Source organism: Caretta caretta, chromosome 15 (assembly GCF_965140235.1).
Source record: "Caretta caretta isolate rCarCar2 chromosome 15, rCarCar1.hap1, whole genome shotgun sequence".
Lineage (NCBI taxonomy): Eukaryota > Metazoa > Chordata > Testudines > Cheloniidae > Caretta > Caretta caretta.
In genome coordinates this window covers 28,711,173-28,730,323 of record NC_134220.1, presented here as the reverse complement: position 1 = coordinate 28,730,323, position 19,151 = coordinate 28,711,173, and positions in this window count along the sequence as shown.

The window sequence follows — 19,151 nt, the reverse complement described above, 5'->3', positions numbered from 1 at the left end:
CATGACATATCCTAAACTGCTGGGTGGCATAGCTGTGAGCTGGTCAGCAGTTGCTGTGCCTCCCCCCAGAAATGGCTGCACTTTGTGGAGTCGTCACTCAATCTGCCCTCTCCTGAATTCACAGAAAAGCTTCTCTGCGTTAGCAAAGCTTCATGCAAACTCTGTGCGTCAGTAACAAGAGACTGACATCTCCCACTGGCCTCCTGTGACAATTCCCAAGCAATGAATTGGTTACCGTGGGGGAGCTGGACAGTAGTTTTCTAGTTCATGGACTGGCTGAGCCTACACCATGTGACCAGGCTCAGCTGGTGCCTTGCTGATATAGTCTAGCGTTTCTTGCTGGGTTGCTCTTTTTCCCATGGCCCTGGCCCCTAAGATTTCCCTAGCAGTCAAGCCAGACTCTCACTAACTGTGCCTCTGTCTGACCCCTGCTCTGCTACTCCCTGCTACCCTGCGGAGGGGTTAATCCAAAGGAGAGCAGTGATCCTGCCCAGTTTCCCTGAAGACACTATTGCTTTCATCTCTTCAGTACTGGGGGATGATGGGCAGAAAAGACTCCAGGTGATTGGTCTGCTTCTTTGCTGCTTTTGTGTTTCATCACCATGTATCCCTGAAACAGTCTGCTGTGACCCTCCACCCGCAGGCCAGGAACACAAGCCGTTCACATGGCCACCCGGGTAATGTATAAAAAGGAATTCTGGAGAGGTACTAATATGAATTTGAGATTGTCGTGAACTCTGAAGCCGTGTAGAGGGCCACAATGAGACACAGGCATTGCTGCACCGAGAGGATAAAAGGAAGAGTCGTTCATGGCCAAGAGTTTTTGAAGTCGTTATTAATGAGGCTAACAACAATGTGCATCGGGGGGAGGACCCTTCCCTGTTCCCGGGTTTGCTACCTACCAAGGAGATGCATGATTGTTCTCCACAAGGATCTCTGGGTGCTCTTAAACTTGCATGGATTTTGGTCTTACATTTTTGGTCCCAACTGCTTTCGTTTCCTTGGCCTTACTTATGGATATCAAGCTTCCCCCACCCCTGACCCCTCTTCCTAGTAACCCCAGTGAGATTAACAGGGGCAGAAACAACCCAGTCCTGGCACCTGGTGACCAATAGTGAACATTCTGGTTGTTTTGCAGGTGAGGCCTTTGCTGTCCAGTCATGCAGTCTTTACCCCTCCAAATACGGCTGGTCTATGGCTGACACTCACTCCTGTGCAAAAGGCCAGCACAGAGCCTAACTCACCCCCTCAGTGTGGCAAAGGGCTGGTCCCAGCCTGCTGCCTATGAGTGGTTTTCAACCTACCTATCTTTTTCCCTGTCCCTATCCAGATTGTTCCTGTTCGGTTAGTTTGGGCAAAGGTTCAGGGTGGTTTTTACATATGGCTGAACTGGTTGGCCCATCTTTAATATGCTACCTTGATATTTTTAATAGAGGATTGTGTTAAAAAAAGAAAATCGTATGGCACCAGTTATATAAAATTCTCAAATCAAGATGAAAATGTTTAGTAAAACCTAGTGTTTCACTCCAGCTAAGTGCCTGTCTCATTCCACCACTCTCCCTAGAACTACTCATTACATCTACAGGGAAGGCAGCCGAGGGCATGGAAATGAATGGAAAAATTCCTTCCCAGTGGTTGCTACCCAGTGCTTAGGATGTATTTGCCATTCATCTGGCATGCCCTGCGCTAACTCTTTCATAGCTTGTTCCTGCTCCACTGCACTCAGCTCAAATGCATGGGAATTAAAAATGCTATTTCCATTTTTAATCACAGTGCACATGCTGTCTACACAGATCTAAAATTAAATGCATAAAAATATGCATGATCAGAGAGGTGGCCGATCAGCTCGTTTCCTGCCTACACTTAAAACGCAGCCAGGCAATGGCTTTCAAAGAGCCTGTCATGAACGCTGGGAGGAAACATTCACTGGAACAAGGATTGGACAAAGTGAGGAAAAGTGCGAGCTGTTCTCTGACTAAGGCGCCCTACGAACCATAGCAAGCCGCCACCTCTCACATGGGCCAGATTCTTCTCAGTACATTGGTGTAAATCTGGAGTAAATCCATTTAAGTTACTTTAGATTTACACTGATCTGAGAGCAGATTCTGGGGTGCACTTGAAAACCTGTAGCCCAGTATGGGGTGCACACTGGGGAGAGGCAAGGATGCAGGGCCCGCTACTTCAAACCCTTGGAATAGCCCACATGAGGAGCCCACAGTCCCTGGGCTAAGAGCTGCTCCCCTGCACTGGCCTTCACGGGTCGAGCAAACCACCCCCTACAAAGCAAATGCAAGGTAATGCACCTGGAACGCAGAGCCAAATGGTGAGACCCAAGAGCATCGTGGTGCTGGGTTCCGGAAACACATCAGTAGCTGCAAAGCGTTTTGACTGCCTGTCCTGGGGCACGGCTGCAGGGTGACGGACGTGACAGTCCCTGGCTGAGTCTGTCGCCCCGCGTTGTTGGACGCCGGGCTGCTGGGAAGATGTCAAGCAGTTGGAAGGAATTCAGAGGAGAGTGACAAATGATGAAGGAACTGAAGGGTTTTTGATTTATGTTGAAAGATTTTTTACAAAATGAAAGCAGCGTCCTTTGGCCAAATGAAGACAGACCAAGGAGCACAAGCCGCTCACGGAGGTAAAAGTCAAGGAAAGGCGTTGAGCACAGTGGGATCTAAATGGGCTGAACCCACACGGAGTCTGGCTTTTGGGCTATCAGAGACAATGGGATACAGCCTCCGAAAGGGAGTGCCAATCCATCGCACCAGTTGATTCATTGTCACCTGGATCGTGCAACGTGCAGCAGGAAGGAAGAGCCTTGCATGAGCAAGAGGTGGGCAGCTGGGGAAGGTGACCTGTTAGCTCTCACTTAGGTAATTTGAGGATGACATGACTCCAGTGAGAACAGCTTTAAGAAATTATTCTGGCCTGGGGCTGAACGCTGCGGCCTCAAGCCAACAAAGCACTCTCTGCCATGTGTACCCTACGCGCTAGCTGACTTCCGCAGGGCGCAACACCCCTACAGCGAGCCTCCGGGGGGGGCATGGAAAACGCCACACAGCTCAGTGCCAAAAGGAACGTTCGCGCAAAGCTCTGCGGAAGAAATTTGTCTCACCCCCACCTACCCACACAGGTGGCCATATTTGCTGAAAACTCACAGCGCCACCTGGTCTCTTTCAAGTGCCTTGGTTTGGTAACAGAGCACGGCTAGGATTCAGGGGCTCTCGTTGCAGTGAGCATTTGGAAGATTACCAGCCGGGTACTGCAAGTGAATCACATTTCCTTGGCACGTCTCCTCTCACTGCAGGCTCTGCCTTACCCGTCCCTTGCAGTGGGATGCTCTGTGCAGCAGGAGCACTGGTGTGCGGGGCTACTGAACATATGGCCCTGGCTTTGTGCCGGGAGTGCTCCAAAGGGTCATGAGCGTGCTAAGCCAGCTCTAATCTCCGCCCCCTGCAGAACACGGATTCGGGCTCTTTAGGAGAACTCCAAAACCTGCAAAAACCAGGGGGCTCTTTCATTAGTATTAAAAGGGAAATTGCTGCATGAGGAGCTGGTGAAGAGAACATCCTGACCTCAGCTCTTGTCTTTTTAATCAGCTGTGAATTGGTGCTTACACACCGTTGGGAAGGACTCTGAAGATATGCAGAGGAAGGACCAGATGTTCAACTGGTGCAGACTGGAGTGGGTTCGTACACCTCATGGGCACCTTGCTGACTTGTGCCAGCTGAGGATCTGGCCCAAAAGGTCCTAAATATTCGTTATTGTACTAACAAAATGATCAGGATCTAGCGTGGCAGTAATGGGTGGTCACGGGCGTTTGCAATACAACTTCAAACTGCACCAGGGATTTTTTTATAACTACGTTTATTCAGAGTGAATTTTCCACATCTTGTTTCTGGTGAAGCTGCTCTTTACTCAGATAGGTTCAAAGGTGGGAATTATGGGGCGTGATTAATGAAGCAACGTAGAGCTCACTTGTAGCTCTCAGAACCAGAGTGGGTGTGTAAGGGGCAGGACCATCTTCTGTTCTGTGTTTGTGCAGCACCTCGGACAACCCCACTTTTCAAGAATCAGGATGTTGCAAAAAAAAAAAGAAAAGAAATGCAGCTATCCAAGCTGCCCCACTCTCTTAAAAGAGGTTTAACTATTTATCGTCTCCCCCTTTTCCTACACCCAGTTAGCATTTGACTGATACTTAATAGCCAACATACAAGCCCTTGCTGCGTAAAATTTCCCCCTGGTCCCCCACACACAGAGGGCTAGTCACCATGTAAGATCACCATATGTGCATGGACCTTCCCAAGGTCCTCTCTGCAGGGGTGAAATTGGCCCTTGTGTTAAGCCACTTCTATTGCCCTCATTGATTGGAGGAGGGCAGGGCGGTCACATTTTCTGTCTGCACAGAATTCACCTTGTATAAACCATGCAGTGGATGATTTGTTAGGGAAGCCCGGTTGAGAATAACGCTGCTAAGACACCCAAAAGTGAGAGAGCCAAGAGAGGGCTACACGTGAGGCCCCTACCAAGCCGAGCCATGCAGGTAGGTCTGCCCGGGTGGCAAGGTCTGAAAGGCAGCTGCCCTAAACTGGGGGCGAGCTTTCCTGAAGGCTGGGCTGCGAAGTGACAGATGAGGCGATGAGGTTAGGTAAATCGTCTGTGTCGCTGCCTGTAATCTCCCGCGCACACCTGTGATCGGTGGAATTAATCAGGCTGGCGCCGATCGCATATATTGTTCCACAGGTGTTTGTTTCTTCGCTCTCAGCTTTTTTATGTTTAGAAAGGGAAACGGTAAATAGCTCTCTTGCGAGCTGGTAAGGAAAGCTGCTAGGATTCAGCCTAAAAGCTCCGATCGCTCCGTTACTACCCATAGGTGCAGATACACGCATCTGTGCAAAACGCAGCGGGTCGGGGAGAGAACCAGTGTCAGCTCTTTGGGGCAGGAAATCCAAGGCCCTGAGCCTGCGAGCTGCTCTGTCCAGGCTGACCACCACTGGTATCCATGCAGGGCTCTGCAGAATGGTGGCCTATGAGCTACATCCGAGGGCTTGACTTGCCCTTCTGCAGGAGCCCCGTGTGCTGGGTTGGCAGGCCAGGGCCCAGCTGGCCTAGATCAGCTCGTTGACAATTCTGCACCCCTGCAGTGGCCCAGAGCAGCCAGGTGTGCAAGTTAGTGCTACCCTGACCTGTATGGAGGAGGCACTGGCCCCTGCAGACCCTCACTGTGGGAGACCCAAACAGACTCTTTGAGCTTCTCGCGGTGCTACTCATGCCAGTAGAGGGATAAATCTGGCTCTCAGACGACTAGATGCACTTGGACACCAAGAAGAGTGGACGCCTAGTGGGTGGAGGGATCACAGAGACGCGCTTTGGGTGGGCCTTATTCACCCCCATAAAATTCCTCTCCCATCTAGTGATTTCCCCAAGCTGAGCAACCAGCAAATAACTCAGCGCCGTCTGCTCTGCAGCAGAACTGCCAACTGCTTAGGATTGCAGGGCGGATGCAGGCTGCATATTTGTATCCAGCAAAATGGGGTAAAGGGATTTGTTTGGTCTCCCTCTAATTCCCCAGTGTGACTGAAACATTGGGTTAATTGAGGCAAACTGGGAAGAATGGAAATGTGATTGTCCCCCATCCAGTAAACATGACAGCTCATCAGTCACTGCTCCATCTGACTGATGGTGGGAGCAGACAGAAGATGTTTCCCGTGGTGAACGATGCTGCTTGCTAGCGACTGCCGAGTCTGTGCTGGAAGGAACGCGTACCTCTGGGTGTTACATTTTGTTGCAGCTGTTGCACAGTTCCCCAAGTTCAGTTTCCTCATCTACGAGTGAACGTTCAGTCTCTGCAAGGCCTGCTGTGTGGCGATGAATTTTTTGTTGTACCAGGTTCTGCACGGAGGCAACAGCCTTTGGCGAGGGAGCGGTGGGAGCAGCAGGAGCGTTTGCTCTCTACCTTGGTCTCTGAGCAGAGACATTTCCGGAAGCAGAGTTGCTCCCAGGGAACCAGGCATGGGGTGGGCTGAGATCCCTGAGAAAAGGGGCTGCCCTGCATGCTGTTTGACCTCTTCTGTTCCAGAACTGGTGTATGTATGTAAATGCGAAACGATACAGGCAGAACGTGCTCAGACTTTGCGTCAGTGATTTCTCCTCTACTGGGAAGTTGACTTGAAATTATCTGCCTGGATCCATCTCAGAGGAACATGAACCACAGGGACTGACTTGTGCTGGGCTCTTCCAGTGGCTAAAATTTTGTGTCATTCAAACTCCTGCCAATAAATACATTGTGAGAAAACTTCCTCCCACAAGAGATGTTTGCAGAGGCCTATGCTGGCTGCCCCTGCCACTGGAAGAGCGTCTATCTCCTTCTACCAGCTCACCCATCCCTTTCCTAACACCTCACACAGTCCGTCCGCTACCCTAACCAGCTGAACTCAACAACCCTCTTGCTGCCCACAGAGGAAGTTTTCTAGGCAAGGGCTCAGCCCTGGTTATGCATCCAACTGGGAGGCCTAAAGCAAGAGATGAGGCCAGGCAATGGAGCATCGGCTCTGTCTCCTGAAGGCAGACACTTCCTCTGGGGCTCTCAGTGCTGCAGTGGGGAGAGGAGGAGGGTGTGCTGGGGTCATGACGGGTGGGCACAGCTCACAAGACACATCCAGGAGAGGAAGAAGGAAGCAAGTCACAGCCCTCCTGCCTTGTGGTAGCCAGTAGAGCTGTCTGAATAACCGACAGGTCCGCTTCTGTGGCTGAGCCGAAAACTGAAAACAAAGAACATTTCCTTTCTGAGAAGTTGCTACCCGCTTTAGGGTCTGGCTCTAGGGCAGTGAGCCTGAAGCATGCCTCTCCTTTTGGCATGTAATTCAAACAAATACTTCTACAAATCTAGCCGCCGATGGCCTCTTTGTTCCACACCAACTTGGGGTAGTGTATTGATCAGCCCGGAAAGCTGATTAGGAAAACAATACCTGGAAGAGAAATTGTGGTAAGTGACAGGAAACAAAAGAGGAAGAGCCTCCAAAGTGAAATGGTAAAAGTCCAGAAGGAATTGTCTAATGGGAGGCACCCTCCCGCTGGACCAGTGGCTCTCAACCTTTCCAAATTACTGTACCCCTTTCAGGAGTCTGGTTTGTCTTGCGTACCCCCAAGTTACACCTCACTTAAAAACTACTTGCTTAGTACAGTACTCAAAATCAGACATAAAAATACGGAAGTGCCACAGCACATTATTACTGAAAACTTGCTCTCTCTCATTTCTACCACATAATTATAAAAATTAATCAATTGGAATATAAATATTGTACTTACATTTCAGTGTATAGTCTATAGAGCAGTATAAATAAGTCATTGTCTGTATGAAATTTTAGTTTGTACTGACTTCAGTCGGGCTTTTTATGTAGCCTATTGTAAAACTAGGCAAATATCTAGATAAGTTGATTTACCCCCTGGAAGACCTCAGAGTACCCTCAGAGGTACGTGTACCCCTGGTTGAGAATCATTGTGCTAGAATGTTGCCTCAGGCAAAGAAACTCCCACTTATTTTAGCAGGTGTGGACTACGTTTTAGCCAGTCGTTCCTCATAACTGTCATAACAGCATTACTGTCTTTTCTAGAGATTTCTGGATGTGTGTGTTGCTTACATAATCCTGCTGTATAGAAACTTTGAGTAGATCTTTCTCATTTAATACACCCGTTTCCTTCTTTTCTCCTTGCTGCATCTGTCCATCACTGACCAAATTATCCCATGGTCCAACCAGTAAGTCAGTGACTCGGGTGAAAAGCTTGGCTTGCCATCTCCAGTATGTATTCCAAACCAGCCGCCTTTCTGCTTCTCCCAGAAAGGGGCAAAGGCGGCTTTCCCTTTTGAAGGATCACCCACTGGGGGGGAAGGGGGGAGGGAATCTTACTCTTTATGGGCTTTTTAAAAAATCCAGATTTATTAAGGACAGAATCCTACTGCATCAAAAATTGTACACACAGATAGCTACCCCTGTTGATTAAAGACAGAAGGACTTGCACTTTCCCATAATTCCAATTACTGGTAGCTGAATCTCCCATCTATCACACCTTCCAGCACTGGCCACTTTCTATTTACATGAGAAACTTTGAAGCCCTGTTGTTTACTACGGCAGATCCCTTCCGGAGGCACACCGAGGGAGGCCTCAGCAAAGCAGCAAGGTGGGAAGAGGGTTACGTTGCACCCCAAGGCGAGATACCTGTATCAAGCAGACAGCTTGCTGAGCGGAACCCACGCACTCTAATGCATGCCCTTTTTGCACCTGCATTCTGTGCACCTGGACAACTCCAGTGCAGCCCAAGACAGCACAGACGCTTAGCACATGAATTTCAGAGTGGAAAGTTCATCAGCATGTGTTGTCCAGTCGTGCCTCCAGCAGCATCTGGCAATTATGGAGATGGTTAGGCCACAAATGTTGTTCCTGGGTCATTCTTCAAATTATTAAAACAAACCAAAAAAGCACCTCCCCCCTCCAGTTGATATTTCAATGGTGATGATTCTGCCAAAGGCCAACCCATTGAGGTTGATTGTAAAACAAAAGCAAAGACCAGTGTCATCATGTACCTCCTTGCTACCCTGCTATAGCTGGCAATTAGTTCCAATGCAGCATTTTTTCCATATGCTTTAAGACATGCAAGCTAAGTCATACTGTGGGTTTGTGTAGCTACAGATTCTGCTGTGATTATTTGATGGCATTTTTTAAATTTTGATTGGCCTACCTTAATGCCCTTTATCTGGGTTTGCTTTCTGCAAACAACATAGTCAATGCATTTACAGGCAGGAATGTTGGCTGGAAGAAAAATCATTTGAGAATAAAGACCTTTGAGCTCCTAGAAGTTAATATTTGTTCCAGCGACATAACTCTAGATGATGCGCTTCCATCAGAGAGCAGAAATTATACTGTTTGATACATCCAACCAACTGAGCTCCCATTTCAGCAACTCAATACTTGCCATGAATTGCCTGAGAGGAATATACAGACCAAATACTATGCACCGTAGCTAGTTAGCAAATTTGGAACAAATATATTCATTAAAATAAACTGTTCATACACCAATCACATAGGGAAAATAAGATGGTTTCTTTTAAAAACAAATAAATGATTAATACTCAACTCTAGTTTGTGACAAAGCTCTGTCTTGTCTCCGTGGATCGCGCGTTTCCTGGCGGACTTCGCTGGCCTCAGAGGCTCACCATGACCCTCCACGTAGCCCTTCTCTCTCTAGAGGCAAGGGTCACGGCCTACTGAGCCATTTTCATCATAAGCCAGTGAGGGAGGTGAGGAGAAGCTACCCTCCCTTGCACAGTCTCTGTTGTCTCCCAGTCTCAGTGATAATCAGGGAGGGGGCAAAGGGGGGAGCCCGGGCCCACCCTCTACTCTGGGGTCCAGCCCAGGGACCCTAATAGTATCAGCTATGGTAGTTGATCTTTTAGAAACAGGACACGTACAATTCCCTGGGCTACTTCCCCACAGCAGCCCCCACTTCCTCAGGCTCCGCTTCACCCTTACCTCAGGGCCTCCTTCCTTGTGCCTGATATGGTGTGTGCTACTCAGCCTCTCCAACAGCGCAACTTCCTCCCACAGCTCCTGACATGCACACCCACCTGACCAACTGGGAGGCTTTTAACTAGGTTCAGCCAGCCCCTGATTGGCTTCAGGTGTCCCAATCAATCTAGCATTCTCCCTGCCTTCTGGAAAGTTCTTAATTGGCCCCAGGTGTCTTAATTGACCTGGAGCAGCTGCCATTTAACTTATCCTGGTACCAGAGATTTGTTTAGCCTGGAGCTAATATATCTATCTCCCACTACCTTTCTATAGCCATATGGCCTTGCCCCATCACAAGTTTTAATTAACATTACAAGAGCTCTTGTTATCTCATGGGAAAATGCTCTTCTCCCACCATCTCTGCTTAAATAGTTTGATGTTTGTATTTTCATTCCATTTGTCTGAACATTAATTTTGTCTAAAAAGAAAGTACATCTACATAATACACATCGAACGTGTGAACTATCAATAAATATCCTGCCCATGTTTAGTCAGGCTAGTCATTGTACATGTGGATGCATCACTATTCATTTGTCTTAATAGATCACTCTTTTTTAGCTTTGTTAATATCTTTCTGTGTATAATATATATCATTCCCCAGCTCTCCAGTGGATAGAATTGGAACTGTTCAGTTATGTGTTACAGAACCTTATACTGCTAATGACTGAGGGAGCTTCTCCACTGACTCTCCAGAAAGGCCAGATCTGCAAACCCAAGAACTTAGGATAGTTTGGGTAAGCAGCTGAAATTCTGAATGCAAGATGGGACATTTGAAATAGACTCCTAGTTTCCCCAGGGCTTGAGGGGGCAAACAAACAAAATTCTAGTGCATTTGATTATCTTGCTCATCACCTGTAAGGGGAGAAAAACCAGCCCCTTACCTGGGTAGAAGATAAAAATGCCTTATCCCTGCTGTGGACCACAGCACCTATAACTAGCAGACAACAAAGGGCAGCTTGTATTTACATGTCCCTAAGTCTTTTCTGTATCATTCCACTTAATAGCGCCACTGTGAACTGATTTACTGAGACAGAAGAGAATCCGTAGCTCAGTGACAGGATGTTTACTATCAGCCTGCTAGGAAATGATTACTTCTGGGTCATTTTGAACCTCCAGACTATGATGCAGTGCCTCATATATTAAATTGCCGTACATAAAAATACTGGTGCAAGAGAGCCTTGTATTTCATGACTTAATGGAAACTACTACATGGTGTGAATTGGCTTCGGGGTGAGGGGGGCCCTCCGGTAAAAACTGCGAAAACTGCTTTTCGTCGTATCCCTTCCCCACCCCGACTATGGATTTTGCTTGCACTAACAGTAACTATTCTGCTGTGGGTGAAAGCAGCCTTCTGCCGTGAGGCAGAACAAGGCACGGACACTATTCAAGTCCCACTTGCTGCAGTTTGTCTCTACTCTTGTGAGCCCGTAACCATTATAGGTGCCCGGGGGGACCCCATCACCTCCTCCTCAAACAGCTCCACTCCCCACCTCCTCGCTTTGGGAGTCCAGTTAAATCCCTCCTTGTTTTTAAGACAGTCAGTGGACGTCCCCACTGAGTTCAAAAAGTTTTGTCTCTGCCCTCTCGCTCTGACCAGCTCTGGGCTCAGAGCATGGGGAATCTCTTCTGGTGGCACAGGATCCTGAGCACCCTAGAGAGGTGGGACAGGCTTGTTCAATTCCTGGCTCTTCCCCAGATTTCCTGAGTGAGCCATGCCTACTCAGCTTCTCTGTGCCTTTATTTTCCCATCTCTGAACTGGGCTAACATGGCCTCTCCCCCCTCCTTTGGCTGTTAGACAGGGGACGCTAAAGAGCAAGAACTGTCTCGCACCCTAGAGAGGCGGGACAGGCTTGTTCAATTCCTGGCTCTTCCCCAGATTTCCTGAGTGAGCCATGCCTGCTCAGCTTCTCTGTGCCTTTATTTTCCCATCTGTGAACTGGGCTAACACGGCCTCTCCCCCCTCCTTTGGCTGTTAGACAGGGGACGCTAAAGAGCAAGAACTGTCTCGCCACACACGATGGGGCTGTGATTTCAGTTGAGGCCACTCGGTGCTACCATAATACACACAAAAACATGACCAAACTCTAATTTTTCACAGAACGCCAGGAAAACACAAAATGAGAGGGATGCAAACAATGAGGAAAGCAGGGAGGAAAAGCTGCAAAAGATAGCCATAATTTTCATCAGCCCTTGGCAGCACTTGCTAACAACAATCTGGGCTCCTTGGAAAATATCATAGCTGGGTCCCCTGTGCCCCACCTCAGGGCCATGAGCTCGTGTTTGTGTAAGGTGATAGCAGCAGGGGCCACACAAACAGCCTCCTACCTTAGTGCCTTCACATCACAGCCCTGAGCCCAGATTCTCTGTACTTCGCTAGGATCCCCTTCCCCTGGCCTGGGCACTGAACCAGGAGGGGAGCTGCCTGAGTTCGAGTCTTGCTTTTAAAGCAATCGCAGGCTCTCAGCCTTGGCGTAGCCCCCACTCTGCCCTGCCCCCCCGGTGCAAAGCCAGGGGGAAGCAGAAGGTAGCTGAGGGAGTGGAGCGCAGTACGATTAAGGCTGAGAATGACTGCGTGATGCATTTGTCAAATAATTTGCCCTCAGAAACATTCCTGGACTATGTTCTCTGATGCTTTCCCTTCTGCTCGGCCTGCCAACAGCACCGCAGAAACGTGCTGGCGGTGGCTTATGCAGTTTGTGTTGCGAGTACATAGCTCCATGCTGGATGGGCTAGAATGCCTGCATGGCCATCGGTGCCTATTAAGCTCTGCTTGGATTATCTAGTTTTTGAAAACATGCCGGAGAGACGTAGTAAACTGCTGCATGGGTAGAGCAACTGTTTCAAGAACAAACAGAACCCAATAACAAAGCTACTCCAAAAGGGTGGCGGAATCAAGAGCACTGGGTTCTGACTTAAATGGGAATACTCATGTGCCTGACCTGACGCAGGTGCCGAAGTGATTGCAGGGTCAGGGCGTGGTTCTGCAGAGGTCTAAAACTCACCAACAATTCATTCTAGGAGGAAGGGGCAGGGCTTTAAGGATAAGCTGGGCAGCTCCCATGTTCTAAATTTTGAGCTTCCATCCCTTTAAGTCCCACCTGCCGGTCATAACCAACCAGGAACATCTGGCACATCTGGGTGGAGCATCTGGAATTTGAAAGGCATATACTCTCTCTTTGTGACAACAACAACTAAAAAGATTTTTCATTTGGCATTGAGGTTTATAACAACAACATGGGTCTCCATAGAGCAAGCTCTTATCAGTTAGATAACAATCCACTGTTCAGCTTTGCTTAACTGACCTCTAATTACCGAAGCTAAACCTTATCTGGTTAATTAAGACAAGCTGTGGCAATGCCTAATTAATTAATTTTCTCCAACATTCCTTTTTAAACAGAGGCTCACATTTTAATTTCTGACTCTGAATAGGTTTTAGAGAGAAGTTTCTAGCCGGATTTTCTTTTTTCCAGTTCCAAAGATGAACCTCTTGTATGATGACCTAGGTCATCTTGTCCATTCCTCTGTGAATGCTTGTGTATTCCCTGGGTTACCTAATCCCCTTTAAACTCCTAAATCTATGAATGGTCATTGTGACTAATGGAGGACCAAAACCCAAAAGGTTTTACCGCTCTTCTTCAGGTTAAGAATCTAAAAGGTTTAGACCACTACAATAGCAACTTCTCAGCTAAGCCCAGCTACTGTTTCAAGCTTCATTCGTCGTTTCTGCTAGAACACTTGGAGTGCTCTGCAATGATCCATTCACAGCGAGCATTAACTCCATTAAGAGGACTATAGGCTACAATATTCTATGGCTGAGTCAGTTCTGCCAACTTGGTCTGATCTCTACTTTGTATAAGTATATACACATGGGGCCAATCCCTTGGGTCTCAATTCCGTTTTTCACTCATTCCTTAGGCAAACTCAGTTGAACTTGATGGAGGTTTCAGCTAAAAAAGTATTGAAAAAAATAGCTCTCACTTTGACCCTTTTAAATCAATGCTTCTAAGAAAGATGAGCTCAATCACAGCACGGAGACCTAGATACATGCCTCAAGCACCCCAAAATTCAGGTGTGTTTGGATCGCCCTCTAGACAGTAAGAGTGCTATCCCTCCAATAGGCCCCGTTATTGATCAATTGCCAGCTTCGCCATTAAAACAAACAGGAAATGCCATATGTCAGAACTGAAAACCAAGGAGAAACCTGTCGCCCTTTGATGAACTCAGCTGAGCTCAGAGTATCTCTCCTGCCCCAGCCTTGGATCCAGCACGGTTCTCTTTTTACTCGCCATTTTTAAAAATTAGTATCTAAACAACTCTATCCGCATAGTCAGGGGAACCTGGAAGGGGCTACATTTTAATAATTGCAAGCTAATATGTGCCTGGCAGGGAATGCTGGGATAGAAAAGAAGATTTTCTGCCCCACGCTGCAGGAGTAGCCAATAACCCGGTCATGGCTTGTATCAATGTAGCTGTCCCAGTGTAAACAAGACCTTCCTTGAAGTTTTGCACCGACTAGGATCTTGGAGATGCAATTTAGTCAAATTTTCACTGTCTCAACGAGGAGCTCAATGAAAAATCAGGCCTTGATTGTGCATTTATAATTAAGTGCTACTTGTTGCCCGCTAACGATTGACTAATATTAGAAATTCAGGGCTGTGTAGATCTGCTAGGTGCATAATCAGCAGTTTTTTATTACTGCTGCCCTTGTCTTGTAGCCATACCCAGCTGTTATCTCTTGCCTTTATCTAGGCTGTACGCTCTTCAGGGCAGGGACTGTCTTTTAGTGGACAATTGTACAGGGCCCCTCATCAGGGTTGACCCACAGGGTGTGAACCCTGTATCTTTAGTACCAAAGCACTACAGACCTCTACCATTTGAGCTAAAGGAGTAGTTCCATGTGCGCTCATGAGTAGTAAGCTGTTATCCTCTAGTGCTCTAGCCAATAGCAAGGATACATGTATTTTGCCAATATGTAGCACTACCATAATACAACTAGTAATAATTTGAAATCTCCAGAGAACAATATGAAACACAACCGACTGCTTCAGATAAGCTATGTGATCAAAGGTTGTTTTCTCCAAGGAGGAAAGGAAAAAAGCCCAGGCCCATAAATTTAATCCAGGAATATTACTAACACTGCAGTGTTTAGAACATTTCTTATTCAGAGTCTATAATCTGGAGCTAGGTACACATGCTGAGTACTCTGAATATATTTACAATAAAATCAGCATAATGCACAATTAATATTCAGCATGTGCTTAATCAAAAAACTCCATTCCATATTCCCGGTAGGCTCACTGTTTGCTGGCATAGCCTGTATTTTTGTTTAAATGCATATGTGGTCAATTGGAATTCAGAATTTACGGTAGCTGCCGAATGCTCTGCTCCCTGATGGCAATAAGTTATATTCCCATTATGCAGCATGCAATAAAAAAAAGGGCTGATATTTATTCACTGGATTTGGAGAAAGTCTTAGAAACCCACCCAGCTACTCCAGCGTGGCTCCATATTTCACACACTATGTCGCTCTAACCCACTACTGTTTAGGGAATCCGGAGGTAGCACTTGAAAAGCCGAGAGGCATTCTGCAGAAAGGCTGTTATAGCTAGAGATCTCCGGAGAGCCCTTGTTTACTTGGGAGCCTAACTTAACCCTGCAGTAAACAAGCACCAGGGAAGCTGAAAACATCAGCACTAAGACTGAATGCAGTGGGTCAGAAAATCTAAATCTACAGACAGACAGAGACACGGTTACCATGCATTGCTGACCAGTCTTGTTAATACCTTTGGTATAGTCGAAACTCTCTCCAAAGGAGCCATTGTTGTGCATGACATTAAGGCCCCTATAATTAGGCCTGCTGACCTGGTGTCATTCAAAACCTTATACCCCCATAATGGCACTGTGGGGTGGGAGGGGAGCCTTTATTCATCTGCAGGGTGAACAGTGAGAACCCAGGCTAGGCTGAGTGAATGATCTGTTTGGACGTACAACTTGAGGTATGGCTCCCACCCAGGTCTCCCGGTGGCCAGGAGGGCACTGAGCGCCTTCCAACAAAGCTCTGAATGCCTGTGGCTGGAGAGTGTGCTGCAGTCAACTGAGTGGTGTGAAACTGTCCATGCCGCTTGTGTCCCCTACCAGCTGTCTCCAGCCCAGGTGACACAACCCCATTGCTTCGGGCCAGCAGCCCCTTGGAGCCACCAGCTGGGGAGGCAAGCAGAGCAATGCACACAAGCGAAAGGATAACTGTTATTTTTAGGCTGGGCACCTGTGGAACGAAAGCCATTGATCTGAGCTCATAATTACATCGTTATCTGTGCCCTGTGAGATAAAGAGACTTCCAGCTGCAAGCTTTTGGAAAAGCAGAGCTATAAAGAGGATAGAAGAGGGATTGATTTATTTGAGCTCCTCTATTTTTAAATTAAATGTTAAATTAAAAAAAAAACTTTTCCTAAGATGAAAAGGACAAACATTTCAGTCAGACAGTCCAACACTCACACTCCGTGGTGGCCTTCCAATGGGCAGCTTGTCACACTGGGGGGTCCAAACAAAGGCCTCAATCCTGCTGCCCTTCATAGGGGTGCATCTGTGCTGAGCCACATATGAGGATAAAGTGCCTACGTTTTCCACTCTTCTGGCCTTCTGGTTTGAGCGGGGATCTGAAAGGTCTTTTAGAAGAGAGAGAAAATGATCAGCAAGCACTGAGCAAGGAAATCTGCCCAGACCCTCAATAAAATGAATCCATTTATATTCATAAGGCCAACAGGATTCTTCTGAGTTTAACACTTTCCCCCTCCCTTTCATCTCAGACACTAATTAGGATTATATTTATTTATTTGTATTTCGACCTGGTTGAACTTTTTCATACACTTTTTCTTTCCCCAACAAAAAAATGGGTATTTGCCCAAAATGTAAATTTTTAGAACAATTTTCATTTTGGTTGAAATTGCTTTTTAATAAGAACACCACGTTCTCCTCCCCCACCCTGGAAAAAGGGAGGGACAAAGTAGAAAGGAGAGAGGAAGGGGAGGGAAGCTTCGCCATCAAACCTTTTCTCATTTAAAAATAAAATGTCAGGACAATTTTTGTCAAGAAAATGAAAAATGTCCTGAAAATTTTCCAGTCCCCTCAATATTTTTTTACTATTTTTTACCATGTTTCAACCAGCTCTGCTGACATCCAAAAACTTTTGTTTGTTTCTGAATATGGATTTAGGCTAATTTTAGGTCTGAACATTTTGACCTAAATATTTCGAAGACTGCTGATAGTCCAGTGTGTGGTGTACAGAGGCTGGAATGTCCTCTCTTCAGGGCATAAATTCAAAATATTCCAATGTCCAAATTATCAATACACCCATTTTTTCCCAGTAACTAAGGCTGTGATTCTTCTTGTATTGAAGATAAGCATTTGTCCTTGTACAAAGCTTGGTTGGTATATACGGTCACTGAATCTGTGCACATCTTCCTGTTCTGCTGCATTCGTACCATTCCAATGCCTACATCTGTTGTTTCCATCAGTGATCTGCTATGAGTGGTTAAAAAAAAAAAAACAGATGCCAATGAGGAGCTATTAAGCTGTTGCGGGACAGCTGGGTAGCTAAGAGTCCCCATGAAAGTTACACGACAGTTAGTGAGAGTCACTCTCCTAGCACATCAACAAGTTGGCTAAGCACCAACAGGTGGCCTGAACTGGCTTTTGGGGCAAAGAAGTAATACATAATCACGCTGCTCAGAGCTCAGCTGCCTTTAAGGACTCCTCCGTTGAAGCAATGGGAGAACCTATCAACATGCTCATAAGGGGAAGCGCTGAAAATATCTCCCAGAGCTCCCCTCTCTACAAGGGGGAGGTGCACGTTTGTACACCCCTTCGTGGCATGTCCAAACTTCACATCTGGTTCAGCTCATTAGCAAAAGAGGCCAGTTGCACAATGCAGACCCATTGTGATGGTTCTTGGGGTACTCAGGACCGTGAGTCACCTTGTTACCCTTTACCAGCAGGACAGAATGTGACATGCCAGGGTGCAATGCAGACCACTGAAGGGATGTGTCACTCCCACTCTAGCCCCACTAACCTTGGGTGCCTTACACTGCAGTAGCTCCCACCTGGCCCGCTCACAAACAGCCTTCCAGCATGCAGGCCACCCCCTGAGTGCGTGTGTGTGTAACTGCAGCCTGCCAGCCACACTTGGATTATTCTCTGGCTCTCACCAGCCTTGGTTATACTGCAGGGTGACAACAATACACTCCTAGTCCTGGCTTTTCTCCCAAAAGCTTGTGTTTAGCACTGTCCAGACCTCTCCTGGACAGTCCAGAGATATGAGGTCCGTTGTCCCGTTAAGGGAACATTACACAACTTGTCACCTTAAATGGAGTTACCCAGGTAATTTTATGTAAACACACTGGATTCATTTCAATTAAAGAATAAAAGAAGTTGATTTAACTGCAAAGAGAGAGTTTTTAAGTGCGTATGAGTAATGAGGCATAAAAGTTAGAAATGGTTACAGGAAAAATAAAGTTAAAATGCTTCCTAGTGCCTAACTTAAACTATACTTGACTGAAAGTAGAGTCCTTACCCCATCTTTCCAATAGCATTATTAACCAAACTTTTCAGGTCAGGACTCTTCCCCCAAAGTCTAACAGCTGTTTCTTTTGTCTTTGAAAAGAGGGAGATGGACAGGGAGACAGATGCCTTGGGGTATTTGCCCCTCACTATTATGGTTTGGCCCTACCCCCATAAAGTTCTATTCAACTGAGCAGAAAGAGACGTGGAGTCTAGTGGTGGGGGGAGTCTTGCTAAGTTGTTTTCTAAGTTGCAGCTCTGTTTGTTCCTGCCCCCTTTCTTTGCCAAAGAATGGCCTCTTGATAAGTGATGGCCCATCAGCTTTGATGACACCTGGCTAGAGGCGTCAACTTGTCCTTTGTCTTTGAGAAACAGATTTACCCACTTCCCAGACCTATTTGTTGAACTTCAGTCATGATTTCCACTTATGTTCATAACTTTACATAATTGTTAAATACACTTTACTATGATATTATTGACCAGTGAGTTATTAGTTTTTACATATGCAAGGCATATTTTGTACAAAAGATGATTACAGTGGTGTGTGGGCTGTGAATACAGGGGAGTATTTGCTAGTGTTTAGCTGGGTGTCAGCTCCCTGACACCACCAGCCTGTTAGCCAGCCAAGCACTCTCCTCTGGGCAATGCTAGCCCTTACTGTGCTTTGCTGGTTAACAATATGTGTGCCCCAATCCCTTATGACGCTTTCCCCTTCTCCTCTGAACACTGACAGTAATATCAGGTCCGCTGTCCCCATGGGAACAGTGCACACACCAACTTGTATGATGGAATTCCCCATGCTTAATATCACAGCACTGAGATATATTCAGAGTGAAAACAATATATTTGTGATCAAAGATTCAAGCAATTGGGAGTAAGGATAATGGAAACAAAAGGAATATATAATCTCCTGTCTAAAGAAGTCTTATCGCACCCGAGTCAGAATAACCCCTCGAGCTTATTTTCCTGTGTGCTGCTGCCCAGTTGATTTCACATCACCCTGTTGACTATGTATGAAGCTGTGCAGCCAGTGT